This window comes from Lissotriton vulgaris, chromosome 3_1, assembly GCF_964263255.1.
Source record: "Lissotriton vulgaris chromosome 3_1, aLisVul1.2, whole genome shotgun sequence".
NCBI lineage: Eukaryota > Metazoa > Chordata > Amphibia > Caudata > Salamandridae > Lissotriton > Lissotriton vulgaris.
The window spans coordinates 127182945-127197861 of NC_141689.1; positions in this window are offsets into that span (position 1 = coordinate 127182945).

The following is a 14917-nucleotide window of genomic DNA, read 5'->3' on the forward strand; positions in this document are numbered from 1 at the left end:
AACAAGTGGGGTCAGAATATATCCGAAGGAAGACATGATAAAGGGGGTTGCATAGCTAGTATGTACAAGAAAATAAGAAAAGCAGTAATAGAGATACACGAAAAGGAAAAGGAAAAGGAGGATGCCTCCTCAGAGGAGGAGGAAGAACCTGAAGAACCAGAAAAAACTACAGAAACGATAGCGTATGTAGGTAAGGGAGCTTACCTTAGGAAAGGCATTCGTCCAGAAAGCAAGAGAGTCTTCCTCTCTGGCATAACAAAACCGAATTCTCCTGAACATCAGTTTCAGGAGACCGATAAAATGCTCCGAGAACGAATGGGGTACCATGTACTCAATTCTATGGATGAACAAGAACTAGCCCGGTCAGCAGTACTGTGGGCTGACAATCCGAATATATACAATGATGACACAGTAGCACAGACATTTCTGAACCTTTCCCCAGACGAGCAGAAGTTAGCAGGTGTATACATGATTCAGCACCTCCTCACGTTATTCAGACATCAACATTCTGACCCAGGTCCCTTACACGATACATTAGAAGCACTACTCATGGATAGATGGAGAGGCCTAAGTACCAAATTAATTCAAATAATTCTAGAACAATGACACAGATATAACTCTTTCCTAGGCTCACAATATGTTCCCGCTCCGCCCCCAGAAAGAAAAATGTATCATATGGAGCGTCTGCATGGCATTGAAAGTCAGAACCCATTACGAGAAGTACACCCAGTCATGGGTATCAATAATACCCTGAAACGTGTGTATGTACACACACCTCTGACTAAGTTAGAACTATTAGAAATGAAAAAACTAGTACCCCGTCACGATAAAGACCCTGCAGGTTTTCACAGAGAACTTAAAGACATGTTATTGATGGGGGACTACACATATGAAGATATCATGAAAATGTTAAAGGTACTGTTGCCCACCGGCATCTACGAGAAACTGAAGGAAAGAGAATGGGAGGTGGGAGATAAAAAGATTGTATGGACAGAAATAGAAGATGAAGAGAAACTTCGTACCCCAGGGCTAGGCCTTGGGGAGAAAACTAGAGCATTACCAGGTCTAATAGTACAGGTTCTGCCAAGATTACTGACAACTAGAAAGGAAGACTGGGACGCCATCTCGTCCTGTAAACAGAAACACGATGAAGATACTAGTGACTTCTATTCAAGATTCGAGAAATGTTTCATTATTAATAGTGGCCTTAAACCAAGTAGTGAGTCATATCCGCATCTTTTCGTATCAAAATTAGTCGAGAACTCCCTGCCATTAGTTAAGAACCGCGTGTACAAAGTTGAAAGTACTTGGCAGGCAAATACGCCATCCCAGATGTTATAAATGTTACAATATCACCAGAACAGAATTAGAGAAGAACAGGATCAGGAACAGAAACGTATGAAAGACACGAAAATGAAAATGTTAGTGGCCCAGTCGGTTCCAGCCGACGGCCAGAGAAAGGGTACGACCCAGACAGGTCACGCCACAGCTCCCGTTAAAGGGACATGCAACTATTACAAGCAGCCAGGTCACTACGTACATGAATGCCCAGTTCTGAAACATAATATAGCGACAGGTAAAACTAAAGAAAGACCGCATCCGCCTAGACAAGACCATGGTCATCAACAGACTTCCCAGAATATACAGCCCATGCACAATACACAGCCTATGCAGGTTTCATCACATGCAGCACAGACAGTAGCGGTACCTCAGAGACAATCACAGTCACAGCCACAGCCTATTGCCGCGACTCAGCAAGTTTCACAGCAAATGTACCAGTATGCCCAATCCGATTACCCCGATTATCCACGATACACATGAAACAGCCTAGAGAGGGAAAGTGGCTTGCCTCTTATTGAGATTCCTGTAGATCAAGAGGGTCCTTATGTACACAGTCAAGTATTGGGAAAAGACAGAAAGTTTTTAATTGACACAGGGGCAAGTCGCACCACAATTAGCCATGATGAAGTTCCAGGGGCACCCCTCTCAGGCTCACAGAATGTTTCCCTTGGTTTTTCAGGACAGCCTATTGTAAATGAGGTATCGAAACCCGTTCCCCTGGCTGTAGGTCCATTATCACGTGTTACAGACTTGTTACTTACGAAATCATGTCCAGAAAACTTGTTAGGAATAAAGACATTGAAGGCTCTAGGAGCAGTGATATGTTGTTCTCCGGAAGGAGTCAGACTTTTCTTGAGAGACTTTAAGGGTCATTATGTATTACGAGAGTTTGATGTCAGATTGAAAGTTTTACCAGATCACTTGTGGGCAAAAGGCCCAACTGATGTAGGTTATATGCACATTACACCATATCGTGTTACACTCAAACCAGGTGTTGTTTTACCCAGAATCAGACAATACAAGTTACCACCCGATGCTGTAGTGGCTTTACTGGAAATCATTGAAGAGCTCATTGCCCAAGGAGTGGTCGTAGAAACAGACTCCAATATCTGTAATTCACCCATCATTCCGATTCTTAAACGTACTGATCCCAATGCACCGCCAGTATATCGGCTGGTGATTGATTTAAGAGAGCTAAATAAATGCATTATTCCACAGTACCCTGTGGTTCCCGACATCTCATCCTTATTTACTGCTATTGATTCAGAAGCAACGTTCTTTACTGTAATTGACCTCAAGAACGCCTTCTTCAGTGTGCCTATTGATCCAGAGAGCCAATATCTCTTCGGATTCAGTTTAAATGGACGAAGTGTCAAATTTTCCCGCGCACCTCAAGGATTCACAGAAAGCCCCAGCATCTATAGCCAAGCACTGAAAAGACAACTTGATTGTATCATAATGCCAGTTAACACCGCTTTACTGCAATACGTCGATGATCTGCTGATCACCGCACGAAGTGAACCCGAATGTGAACAAGCATCACTGACGGTTTTACATTTTCTGGCCGACAAGGGACACAAGGTGTCTCCTTCGAAGCTACAATTCTGTGTTCAGCAAGTTGTGTACTTGGGTCACTTGCTGTCCAAAGTGGGGAGACAGCTCACTCCCGATCGCATTCAGTTAATTGTAAATATGCCGCAACCCCAGACACAAAAGGAAGTGCGGGCCTTTATAGGCCTCACCTCGTACTGCAGACAATGGATTCCCCAGTATGCATTTCTAGCCAAACCGCTCATCCAGTTAACAACACAGGAGGCAGCGACTCCGACTGCCCTTCCTTGGACTCAGGAACATACACAGGCTTTTGAGGAATTAAAGAAAGCTTTATGCCAAGCACCAGTTCTAGCGACACCATGTTACAGCAAACCTTTTACACTTTTTGTTACAGAACGTGATGGTACAGCGTTGTCTGTCCTCACTCAAGATCAAGCAGGTTCACATAAGCCTTGCGCTTATTTTTCAAGTACATTAGATTCAGTAGCCCAGGCACTCCCTGCGTGCTTGAAGTCAGTAGCAGCAACAGCGCTAGCAATCAGACAGAGCGACTCAATTGTTTTAGGACATCCATTAACAGTTCAAGTTCCACATTCTGTAGAGGTTCTTTTAAACAGAACCCAGACTCAGCACTTGACTATAGCACGATTGACAGGTTATGAATTGACGCTCTTCCAGCCACACATAGAAATCAGACGCTGTAGCATTCTGAACCCCGCAACATTGTTACCTACAATTATGACAGATCCAGCCCCGCATATTTGCATAGAGATCATTAATGCAGTAACAAAGCCTCGACGAGACTTAACAAATGTCCCACTGACAAATCCAGACCTGACACTTTATGTGGACGGTTCATGCATGAGAACAAGTACAGGAGAATTAGTGGCCGCGTATGCAGTGACCACTGAAACTGAAGTTAAAGAAACACATCGTATTGACACACTGTCTGCTCAAGCGGTGGAGCTCATCGCTCTGACCCAAGCTTGTATACTAGCCAAGAACAGAAATGTTAACATATACACTGATTCCCGTTATGCGTTCGGAGTTGTACACGACTTCGGAATGTTATGGCAAGAACGATGTTTCTTGACCTCTCATGGTGCCAAGATCCAACACGGTCCCCTCATTCAAGCACTGTTAGAAGCAATACATTTGCCCTCGGGCATATCAGTCATGAAGTGTAAAGCACATACTAAAGTTACAGATTCTGTTTCCCAGGGTAACGACCTGGCAGACCAGACAGCAAAACATACAGCATTGACTCACACCCAGACTACTGATGTGACAAAGACAATAGTACCAACACAGTGTATGACAGTCAGGGATCCCACCCTAGATGTAATCGATATTCAGACACATGCCACTCCAGATGAAATAAAGAAATGGACTGAACTAGGAGGGATTCAGACTGACCAAGGATGGATGACGAAGGGAAAATCTACATGGTTTCTCCCCGACTCAATGGTTCAAGTCATAATCAATACAGCACATAGTCCTGCACATCTAGGAGAAAAAGCGATGTTAGACAGTTTACAGAATCTCTGGTACAACAAACACTTACGAGCAGCAGCAAAACAGAAAGTGCGTACTTGCATGATCTGTTGTCAATTCAATCCAGGTAAAAGCGTTCCTGTAGAGCAAGGTGGATTTCATCCTCCCGATCACCCTTTTAAAGTCCTCCAGATGGATTATATCCAGATGGACCGTTGTCGAGGTTTTAAATATGTCCTTGTAGTTGTTTGTGCACTTTCCCGTTGGACCGAAGCATACCCAGTCTCAGATTACACTGCCCCGACCACTGCCAGGCAGCTGGTTCGAGAATTCTTCCCACGATACGGCTTGCCTCGTGTTGTGTACTCAGATAACGGACAGCCGTTCTCATCCGAACTCATGAAGCATGTCTCCCTTCTGCTAGGATATCAGTGGAGATTCCATCGTGTCCGACATCCCGAAGCCGCAGGCCTTGTAGAAAGGCATAACCAGACATTAAAGACCCGTCTTGCCAAAGTTTGTAAAGAGAAAGGGGTCGACTGGATAGTCGCCCTGCCAGTTGCATTGTTCTACATGAGAATGGTTGCCCATTCGAGATCAGGACTATCCCCGTACGAAGTGGTTTTTGGCAGACCACCGAATATGTGGGGGACGCCCATGCCTAAGAAAATTACTGATGTCGATTGTAATATGCTGACAGATTATCTTGCCTCCTTGATGTCTGCACTCCAATCATGTCGTTCACAGGTTGCTGCAGCCTTCCCTGACAACACTGATGTAAAGCCACACGATGTCCGACCAGGTGACACCGTCCTAATAAGGAACTTTGACAGGAAAAGTCCACTGGAGCCCCGCTGGAAAGAGCCGAAGACCGTCCTTCTTACTACGAGGACAGCAATCAAGGTGGAAGGCAGAAAGGGGTGGATCCACACGAGTCATATTAAAAAGTGCAATGAACTGAAACCAGAAACAGACTCGTCCACCCCCACCAAAGACTGTATTGAACCTAGTGACTTTAAAGTTCCCGAACGAGAGAAAACTCCCCAAGAGGAGTACAGACAGAAACTTCGATCTAGCAAGTCAGACAGTTTAATTGTTTAAGTCCTCCCCTAGGTGAATCAGTTAAATAGTTTCTGACATGTATCCCCTAGATCGAGATAGAGAGAGAGAGAGAGACAATTCAAGAAACGTGCATATTGCAAATCACTCCGCAGTCACTGTATAGTGACATTATTGATTATGTTTCTCCTAAGTTTTCTGATTATCGTAGCAAGTATATTGCTTCCCATATACTACCCTATCTTCAAGCATGAACAATCTGCTTACAATGTTTCTGCTGAACATTCTTTTAGTCCATTACCGCCTCACGAACTGTCCTACAGACTTGCGCTGCGCAACAACACATTCATTAGTATGTTACATCACTCTCATCAGACTAGCAATGCTACCAACTGCTGGATATGTGGCCGACTCCCTCCCCATCAGAAATACCAGGGAGCTCTGCCTCTCTTTCCGTATCCGTTCTCTCACAATGGCTCCTGTGGTGCATGGAGTAGATTGATCAATTCTATAGATTCTGATATTGCTGTTACCCTCGAGGGGGGCTGGATTTGGGGAAATCTGAATTCAGTTCTGTTCGACGTCTGTTACCCTGACAGTGAGGGACAATCCGTTAGAGTAGGAACTGATCTAGAAAACGAAGTATATGGACTAGGTAATTACACAGTTAACCTTATGATCCTTACTATTGAGTCCGAAGCTGCACCCGTTCTCCCCGCCATGTCAGTATTACCAGTCACTGGTCATCTTTGTGTTAGAAAGAAAGGTTCAGTGCACTTAGGTCATAGTAAATGCACTACTGTGGTCGAATTCACTGATGAGGGTAGATCCTCATTTCGAGCTACACGTCATTCCTACTTTGTTTGCGGCCATACCGCATACATACGTTTACCTCCAGATTGGGATGGTACCTGTTACATTGCCTTCCTTCTGCCCCCTGTTTTCCTGGCTCCTCCTGATTATCATAGAAATACAAATCTAGTAAAAGATAGATTCCGAAGAGATCTCCCGATTGTCGACTATACTGAAACGGCATGGGAACAATACACAGATTTCAATAAAGGATTCTTTTTCTTCACAGGCCCCGTCCAAAACAGTAAATTAATACGTAGATTAACTAGAACACTTGAAGCAGTAGTACATGAAACTGCCTCCGCCCTAGGTAACTTAACAGAGGAGCAGTCTGCTATGCGGACTGTTGTCCTTCAAAATCGTCTTGTTATTGACGTCATCTTGGCAGATAGAGGTGGAGCTTGTAAGGTCATCGGGTCAAGTTGCTGTGTTTTCATTCCAGAAAACGCGCCATCTGTATACAAAGCTATTACACGTCTTCATAAGATTGCAAGTTTGATACATCAGAATCCAGGCACCTGGACTTGGTCCGTTTGGTTCTGGACAACGGTGACCGCTTGGGGATGGAAGATCCTATCCTTCCTAGGCATTGCCCTTGCCATAGTATTCAGTTGCTGCCTGTGCCTACAGTGTGGGCCAGCGATTTGTGGACTGTGCGCCACTTCGTGCATTGAACATTCCAGTTTCCTCTCAAACCGTCAAAGAAAGAAAGACGAGCAAATGATGTTACAAGAACAGACTGATCGATTCATGAGGATCGAGATATCATGAAGGGTCCGTAGGGAACAAGGAGGGAATGAGGAAATATAAATTTTTGGTCAAGTTATGTTCCCTAACGTGTACCCCACCGTCTCCGTGTACCAGCTTAAAGTGCATGTAACTTCCCTCCTGTGCTAGTTATGAAGACGCAAATACATTTGCGTCCAACGTTAACATGTCCTCTTTCAGACCCGACATGAACGGGTTGAATATCCAGTTTCTAAGTATGCCATGCCAACGTCTTTTTGTGGTGTACTTTACACGTTTTTCAGCTCTGGCAAAGTAGGCCCTGAATTCTGCCATCGAGCCTTTTTCCTGTTTTCTGACTCTGAAAGCCTCAGCCCAGGCTGCCTCTGTACCCGTGAACTCTGCCTTACTTCCTGCGCGGCCCACCGCGCTTAGCTCAGCCTGCTGCCTGCCAAGACTGAATTCAACCTTCGAATTATCTGTTCCGCTCCTCGAAAATGCATTCCTGCCTACTAGTTTAAGTAAACATTACCCCAGCTGCAGAGCAAAGGGTCCGGCCTTACTGTCTCCGTGCAAGTAATTCATAGCCTCTGTTACCATGCTCCCATGGAAGGCCCATGCCCCCACGCTCCTCGTGCAGACACTTAGGCGCTTATACACGCACTCACAGTCAGTATAGAATAGCTTCTGCCCCAGAGATCTTTTCCGCCCAGATAACTTAGTTCCTAAACATCAGATACCAGATATGATAGAAGCCCAAGTTGATCTGACATGCCAGACTTCTGTCTCTTTCCGTCAGTGTAAATGTCAAGTCCCCAGCACCCTCCAGCTTCACGTCAATCACACGTCATGCAGCTGCGCACGCATCCAGGCCTCGGATTTCTGCTGACATTGCAAGATTCTACTTTATGTTGCCACCCCTTTTGTGACACCTACTTGTGACGTTTCTAGTACACGCCTAGTTCACGCCTTCTGATTACGTACCACTACCACATGTGTGTTTTATCTTGTTTCTCTCAGCTGTTACGCCTACTGTATTGGTTTCTATGACACGTTTTAAGTATATAAGCTATGTATTGTCAATAAAATATTGCTCTATCCCTTCTTACACCCCTGTGGTGGTAAGAACCCGATATCCGGTCTTGACCATTCCTTTTTAAGGAATAAAACCCCTAATAACTCTAACACCACGGACTCTGCGTCTTTCTTCCCGATTGAGTTATTATTGATTAAGTACTTACCTGCATAGAAATTAAGACGGTAAATCAAATATTTACCACACTCTGAGCAAAGGGAATTCACGATCCATGCTTACCTGTGCCAGTATAAATGCTTTTAATTCAGCTAGTTGAGTTGTACAGTCTACTAGAGACTGAGTTTTTGTGATCATGGGATAGAATTTACTATTGCACATGCAACCTTTAACAATTGTGCATGCAGCACTGTAGGCTTGCTTGCTTTATGTTGTGGGTTGCACTGAGCCGTCAGTGTAAATTATAAATGCTTATTGATCAAGAGGCAGGATTTCATTTGGCAGAGGACATTCTTGTTTTAATTGCAGGAATGCTTGTGTTTTTGAATTTGGATCACATCTGTATTCAACATCCGTTGCAGCAAGAGAATTAACCCATTACATCCATCTTAGATGTAAAGCTTTTGCATTAGGATTGCTTGATTTCATAACAGCCTCTAAGGCTGGTACTGGAGTAACGACAATGATGCGTTTCCCCTGAGCCAGTGCTCTTTCTCTTGCTACAGTGGTCTGTACTTCTGTCAGAATTTTTTCTGTTGAAGTGAAGGGCATTTCTGCTGTTGTGTATAAGTGTGATTTGTATGCAATTGGTACAGTTTCGCCTTCATTAAATGTTAGACTTGAAATTATTCGGATCGCCCAAATTGAGTATGTTTACGTGTGTTTGTAAGTGATTAGTAGCTAACATGTTTGCTTAAAGTGAGTGCAGGATTTCTGTCTGTTCCTGTGTCCAATGTTTTGCTGAGAAATCAGGTTTATTAATTCGTAGAGGGCTTAACCCTTTCTGCGCAACCGAAATATATGTTTTACCAAAATTCAGGAAACCTAGTATCGATTGTACGTTTTTCAGCGATTTTGGAGGTTGGAGTATATTTATTCTTAAAAAGCTAGTTGCCAGGAATTTGACTTCACTTGAAAGATCTTATCCTAAAAATAGGACATTTAGGTGGGCAATTCTCATTTTTTTAAAGTTGAATTTGTAGCCCTTAGAGGCGAAGCCCAATATTATGGTACTCACCCTGTTCAAGTGATTGTTTAAGTCGTCATCTGTCAGATAAATATCATCAACATATTAAAATGCTTTATCATCATAAATCTGTATTAACTCTTTTACCCTTGCTGAATATATCCCTGGGCTGTACTTATACCCCTGGGGGATTCAAGTAAATTGGCCTTGGGTTCCCATTATTGAGAATTCCGTTAAGTACCTGCTTTTAGGAGCTATGTTTTGACAGAAAAATCAGTTTGAGATATCTAATGTGGTATTGTATTTCTCCTCACAATGTTATTCATTAAAGCTGCACTATGGGCATTTTGCACAGCAAATGTTTTGGAACACAAGTTCAAATGTCTTTACTCTAAAAGTAGACTATAAGTTTTCTCTGGTTTTGCTACAGGAGACAAAGGATTGTTCATTGAAGAGGTGCAAGTTTCAATCAATCCCTGGTCTTGAAGTAGATCTAAGATTTCCTTGGCCTGATTTTTAGCTTCTTGCTTTATTGGATACTGCCTCTGTACAGTCGGTTCACTTTTTAGTGGTATTATGTGGTGGGGTGAATGCCCATTTCCTGGCATATGTGTATTTTAGGTGAATTGGAATGTTGTTGGAGAAGGCAGGCATAATTATGTCTTCGCCATGTGGGCATTCCCTTACGAATACTAGTGGCCAATCGCTTTCTGCTAGCAGGATATCATAAGCTCTTGATAGTCTTTCCCAAAAGAGTCATTTAATTTTTCTGGGATTGTCTCCCTCCAACCGGAGTGTTATTTCATATAATTTGTGTGGAGCACTGACCCTTATATCAGCAGTCTCTACCGTGATGTACTCATTCAAGTCCACTATCTCCAAACATTACTTCAGCTTCTAGCGAGCTATTGATATTTCTGCTGCACTGTCCAGCATCGCCTGTGCCCATTCCCCGTCAGTATCTGTGTCCTCAGAATTCTCATCATGTCTGATTTTTAGACTTCCTACCTTCTTTTTGTTGAATTGAGGTTTGGAGTTTATTTTCCTGAACGCGTTGTTTGTCTTTGGACTTTGTGCGTTCCTCCTTTTGTTCTGACTTTCCTCCTCGTTTGGACGTTTTTGATGAGACCTGAAAGGAATGACAGTAATGTGCATCAGTATCCTGATACCTATCAGGCTTCTTCAAATTTTCCATATTCCTGAGGTTATACCTCTTTTCACAGGGCTCCTTTTGGGGAGACATACCTCGGGAATGAGATCTGTTCCTTTTAACATTTTGTTTGTTATTTTCCCACTTCTTTTTAGAAGAAGTAGGGCTCTGTTTTGCAGTGTCCTTTTCAGGGATTCCAAACAGCTGTGGATTAAGAGCTTTATCACCTAAGCTGTTTCTGCCTAATTCTGCATATGATGTTTCTCTTATTCTGGGTACCTCTTGCTGTTGTTCTGTTCAATCAAAATCCCTCAAGCACTGGCGGATCGCCACTGATGTCGCCTCCCTTTTAATATTGGATAATATAATGGTGGATACCTGATGGATACCTAATTGAAATTGTTCAGTAATTTCATCCAAAAGTTCAGAGCCCCGTATTCATTTTAAATTTGTCTTAAGCCATCTGGTATCACTGCTAAGGATGGTATACCATGAGTTTTAGTATATATGGCAGCAAAGATTGCGCCCCATGAGGTGCTCACCATTGGCAAACCGATTGTTAAAATTCTGTGTTTCTCATAAGGGCTAGTATTTGGGAATACTTCTTTGAGTTGTGTGATTTCCTGAGCTATCCAGGATTGAATTTGTTAGTTTTTTGCGGGCATTTTACCATGACTGTGTGTGGAGTAATTTTGAGAGTGTTCTCCTGATAAGGAGTTTGAGTTGGTATTGCCAACGATGGCTGGACGTTTAATGTCCGCATGACATATATAACTAATTGTCTGTATATTTTTATTAACTCCTTGAGTTGAGTATTTCACCTTTTGTCATTGTTTCAATGTCAGGATGAAGTATTTAGCGGGCTAGAATCGGCCATGCAGCTCCTGGTCGACCTAGTGGACCGAGCCTGTTTCTATTTTGTATGCATTGTAGAGCGCCTTTAAGCTAGATATTATGTTCCTTGTAAGTGAGCAGAACCTCAATTTCCCCAAAAGTAGTAAATTCTGCTGGTGCTTCATCTTCTTTGTAGAAGTGAAAATGGTGTTTTACTTCATTGTCTGTTGGGAATGTAGCCAAGAAATAGAACACCTCTGTTTGTGCCTCATGTGCCTCCAAAAGGAAGACTACTCTACCACCTCTGGCTGATAAGCCGTGTTTAGTACGTTTGATAGTGATAACTTTCCTTATGTTAGGAGGAATGATTGTAACGTCCTCATCTGTTTCATCCCTATTTGAAACTTGCATGTTTTGAGTTCTTGCCTGGCGTCTACAGGATTCATAGTCATTTTGCTTTTAGTACGGAATTAGTTTCAAGGAAACCAAGATAAGGTGCACAACATTTTGGAACACTACATCCTTCAATATTGATAAGAACCAGCAGCTAATACATAGGATGTTTCCTACTCAGCTATGGCGGACTTTGTCCCTACAAACTCCAAACGTCTTTGGAGTTTGTGAGTAGCGGTCTCTGAGAACAGCACAACTGAGTTACCCAGAATCTAATGTTTAAATAAATGCCTTACCAAACATTGGCAGCGCCATGTAGTGTAGTTCCTATTTCCTTAAATAGGCTCTGTGCTTTTGTATAACATGCACTATAGGTTTGGCGTATGCTAACCTTGTTTACCATGTACCAGCTAGCTCACAGGGCCACTAGAAACTTCTTGAAGACAAGAAAGGAATAGCTTCTGGCAACCACATAACATGACAACCCTGATCCCTCAAAATCATGGAAACCTGAGATAACGTTTCGCTCAGCCAATCATGCCTGCTTAGTTTCTCAGAGTTACACAGAAATAACAGACGGGCGTTTCAATAAGTATTTATTGAACAGTTGTTTTTCTCGTGTGAGAGATAGGAGCTACTCCAATCGTAAGACAGTATGCAAGATATAAAATGCACAGTGTTACAAGCGCAAAGAAATGGTAGTGCTCTAGCATTGTTCACTACTTATGAAATGCATTTGCATACATAAAAACGTATTGCTAAAAGTACGATTACTCATGGAATGCTCCCTAACTTCTTCGACCCAAATTTGCCTAACCTAGGTGTAGGACAGGTTGTGAAGTAGGTGTGATATTCCCCTAGGATGGTATTCTATAGTATGCTATAGTTTGTTATGCCAAGAATCGCTCTAGGTTCAAGTAATATCCATACTTGAGAATGAGAGAGTTGTGGAATCTCTTTCCTGGTCTCGAATTCTAAAACCCTGGAAAGGAAGTTAGAATACTGCGAGCTGGAGTCTCTGCAATCAAGATGACAGCGTCTCGGGTCAGGGTGTCAGGCCGGGAAATACAGGCTCCTCTGGAATAGAGGTCTCCTCTGGTTTGCATGTGCAAAGGGTGGTATATTTAAACTCACCTCGTGCTATGGCTGGATTGCATTGACGTAATGTCGGACAGAGGAAGACATTAGGAATGAACCCTGGGGAATAATGGTTCATGCATATTTAATGAGTTTCTAAGAGAAGTCAATGAATCTGTACTGGGGAAAATCCCTAGAGCTTAAGGTTCTGTTTCTAAGAACTTAGTTGTGACCTATGGGATGGACGGATGTAGGTGAAAGACCATGCCTGTATTTGGAGTGCATGACTCATGCCTAAATAAGGACATAGAAAGTTATGCCTAAATAAGGGCAATGTGAATTGTGCCTATATAAGGGCATGTTTTAGTAAAGCCTAAATCAGGGCACATATACGGGACTCAACAGTTTACGACTCCTCCCCATGCTCTGGCATTCCTGTGTGGCAAAACACTGCCCTACCAGCAGAGATGATTAACCGCAGGGGCTCTTTATCACCTCTTCAAAGAAGCCTGGCTAATCCCTTTAAATCTGACCAATCAGGACAGACCAATGGAAGGCTGGATCTTGTCTTATAAACAAGAACGTCTTACAACTTCTTGTCTGTACATTTTAGGAGATATTCAACAATATGATAATGTTGAGTTTATTAATACTTTTCAGGGAAGTCTTTGAATGGTATCTCTAGCCTTCTCCTATCAAGAATTGTTAGTTAATAACTTCTTGCCATGTTAACCCATGTGGCATGGGATTTGCAAATGGGAAGAATGACTTGGGCCATTTTTCCAGCACCATGGCTTATAAAAACATACTTTATAAGTACCCTGCATATATCTTCTGCACCCCCGCCCCTGGAACACCTGAGTAGACTTTAGGGGTTCTGAATATGCAAAAGTATTGCAGATCCTCCCTCCACAGTGCTCCTAGCAGCACTTTATTACAAAGTAGGGAGTGCAATTTTCAATTTCACTTAACCCCATGAGATTCTATAAGGATCCTCCTTATAACGACTTGCCCCCCTACCTAGGGACACCTAGAGGAGACCCTGGGGGTACATAATATGCACGACCATTGTAAGTTATCCATTATTAAGTGCCCCAAACCCAAAAGTAGAATTTGGGCACAATATTCTTTTTAAAAGCAGTCCTACAACACAGAGCCACTTTTAAACTGACCTTGGGCTATAGCAGTGCACATATGCAAATGCAGAAAGGGCTTCTGGCCTCTTAACTACCATGACCTATTATATACTACGGACTGATATGTAGTTTCAATCCCTCTGCCCTATTAGGTACTAGGGCCCTATGGGGTAGGTCATGCAAATCATAGGGGTACCCAAACACATAGTGTACATCCTAGTAGTCACAGAAACCTGTCTTGATGACGGCTCATGTCCAGATATTGTGAAGTAGTGTGGCTCACTGGTTAGAGGCGGCAGACCCGAGAGCAGAGGACGGCCCGGGACCAGGGTTCAATTCCCGGCGCGGCAGGTTTCTGGACCAGGGTCAGCGGACTCGATAATTCTCTCGCCTCGGTGCTCACTCTGTTCAGCGATCACACTCGGCAACTCTGGGCATTAGCTTGCCTCATCTTCACTAACGGCCCCACCAGACCGCCGGGGATGCCTGGTCTCACCCTGGAGATACCCATTAAGGGACCATCTCTCAGGGAAGCCAGGAAGGGTTTCGCAGCGGTCGAAGCACCTTGGGACCCTACGGGTAAGTAGTGCGCTATATAAATGCCTATACATATACACATACATGTATGCAGGTGTTTTCAATGTATTCTAAGTGTGTCTCTTTCAACATAGCACTGGCCCTGGACCTGGCTAGGCAGAGCCCTGGGTCAGTAAGAGTCAGTTACCACCAGTACCAGTCAGCAAAAAGTTGGGGGGTGCCCAGGGCAAAGGATGACGTTCCAACAAAGACATTTTGGAGAAGAGCAGGGCCATCGGAATAAGATAGTTTTCAATTACTTTAGAAAAGCATGGCTAACGAGTACAATGAGGGTGCTAGCTGAGCTAGCATGCCTCCATTAATTTAGCAGAGCAATAAGGAGGGACTACATGCACTCCATAGTGCATAATGAGAGACACGATTTAACTACTCCAGGTGGTGGAGACATGCGCAGTAAAACTGTGATTTTTTAATATCTGTTCACAAATTCTTTTTTTAACTGTACACTTTGTTTTATCTAGAACTGTGATTCAAATCTGGTTGAA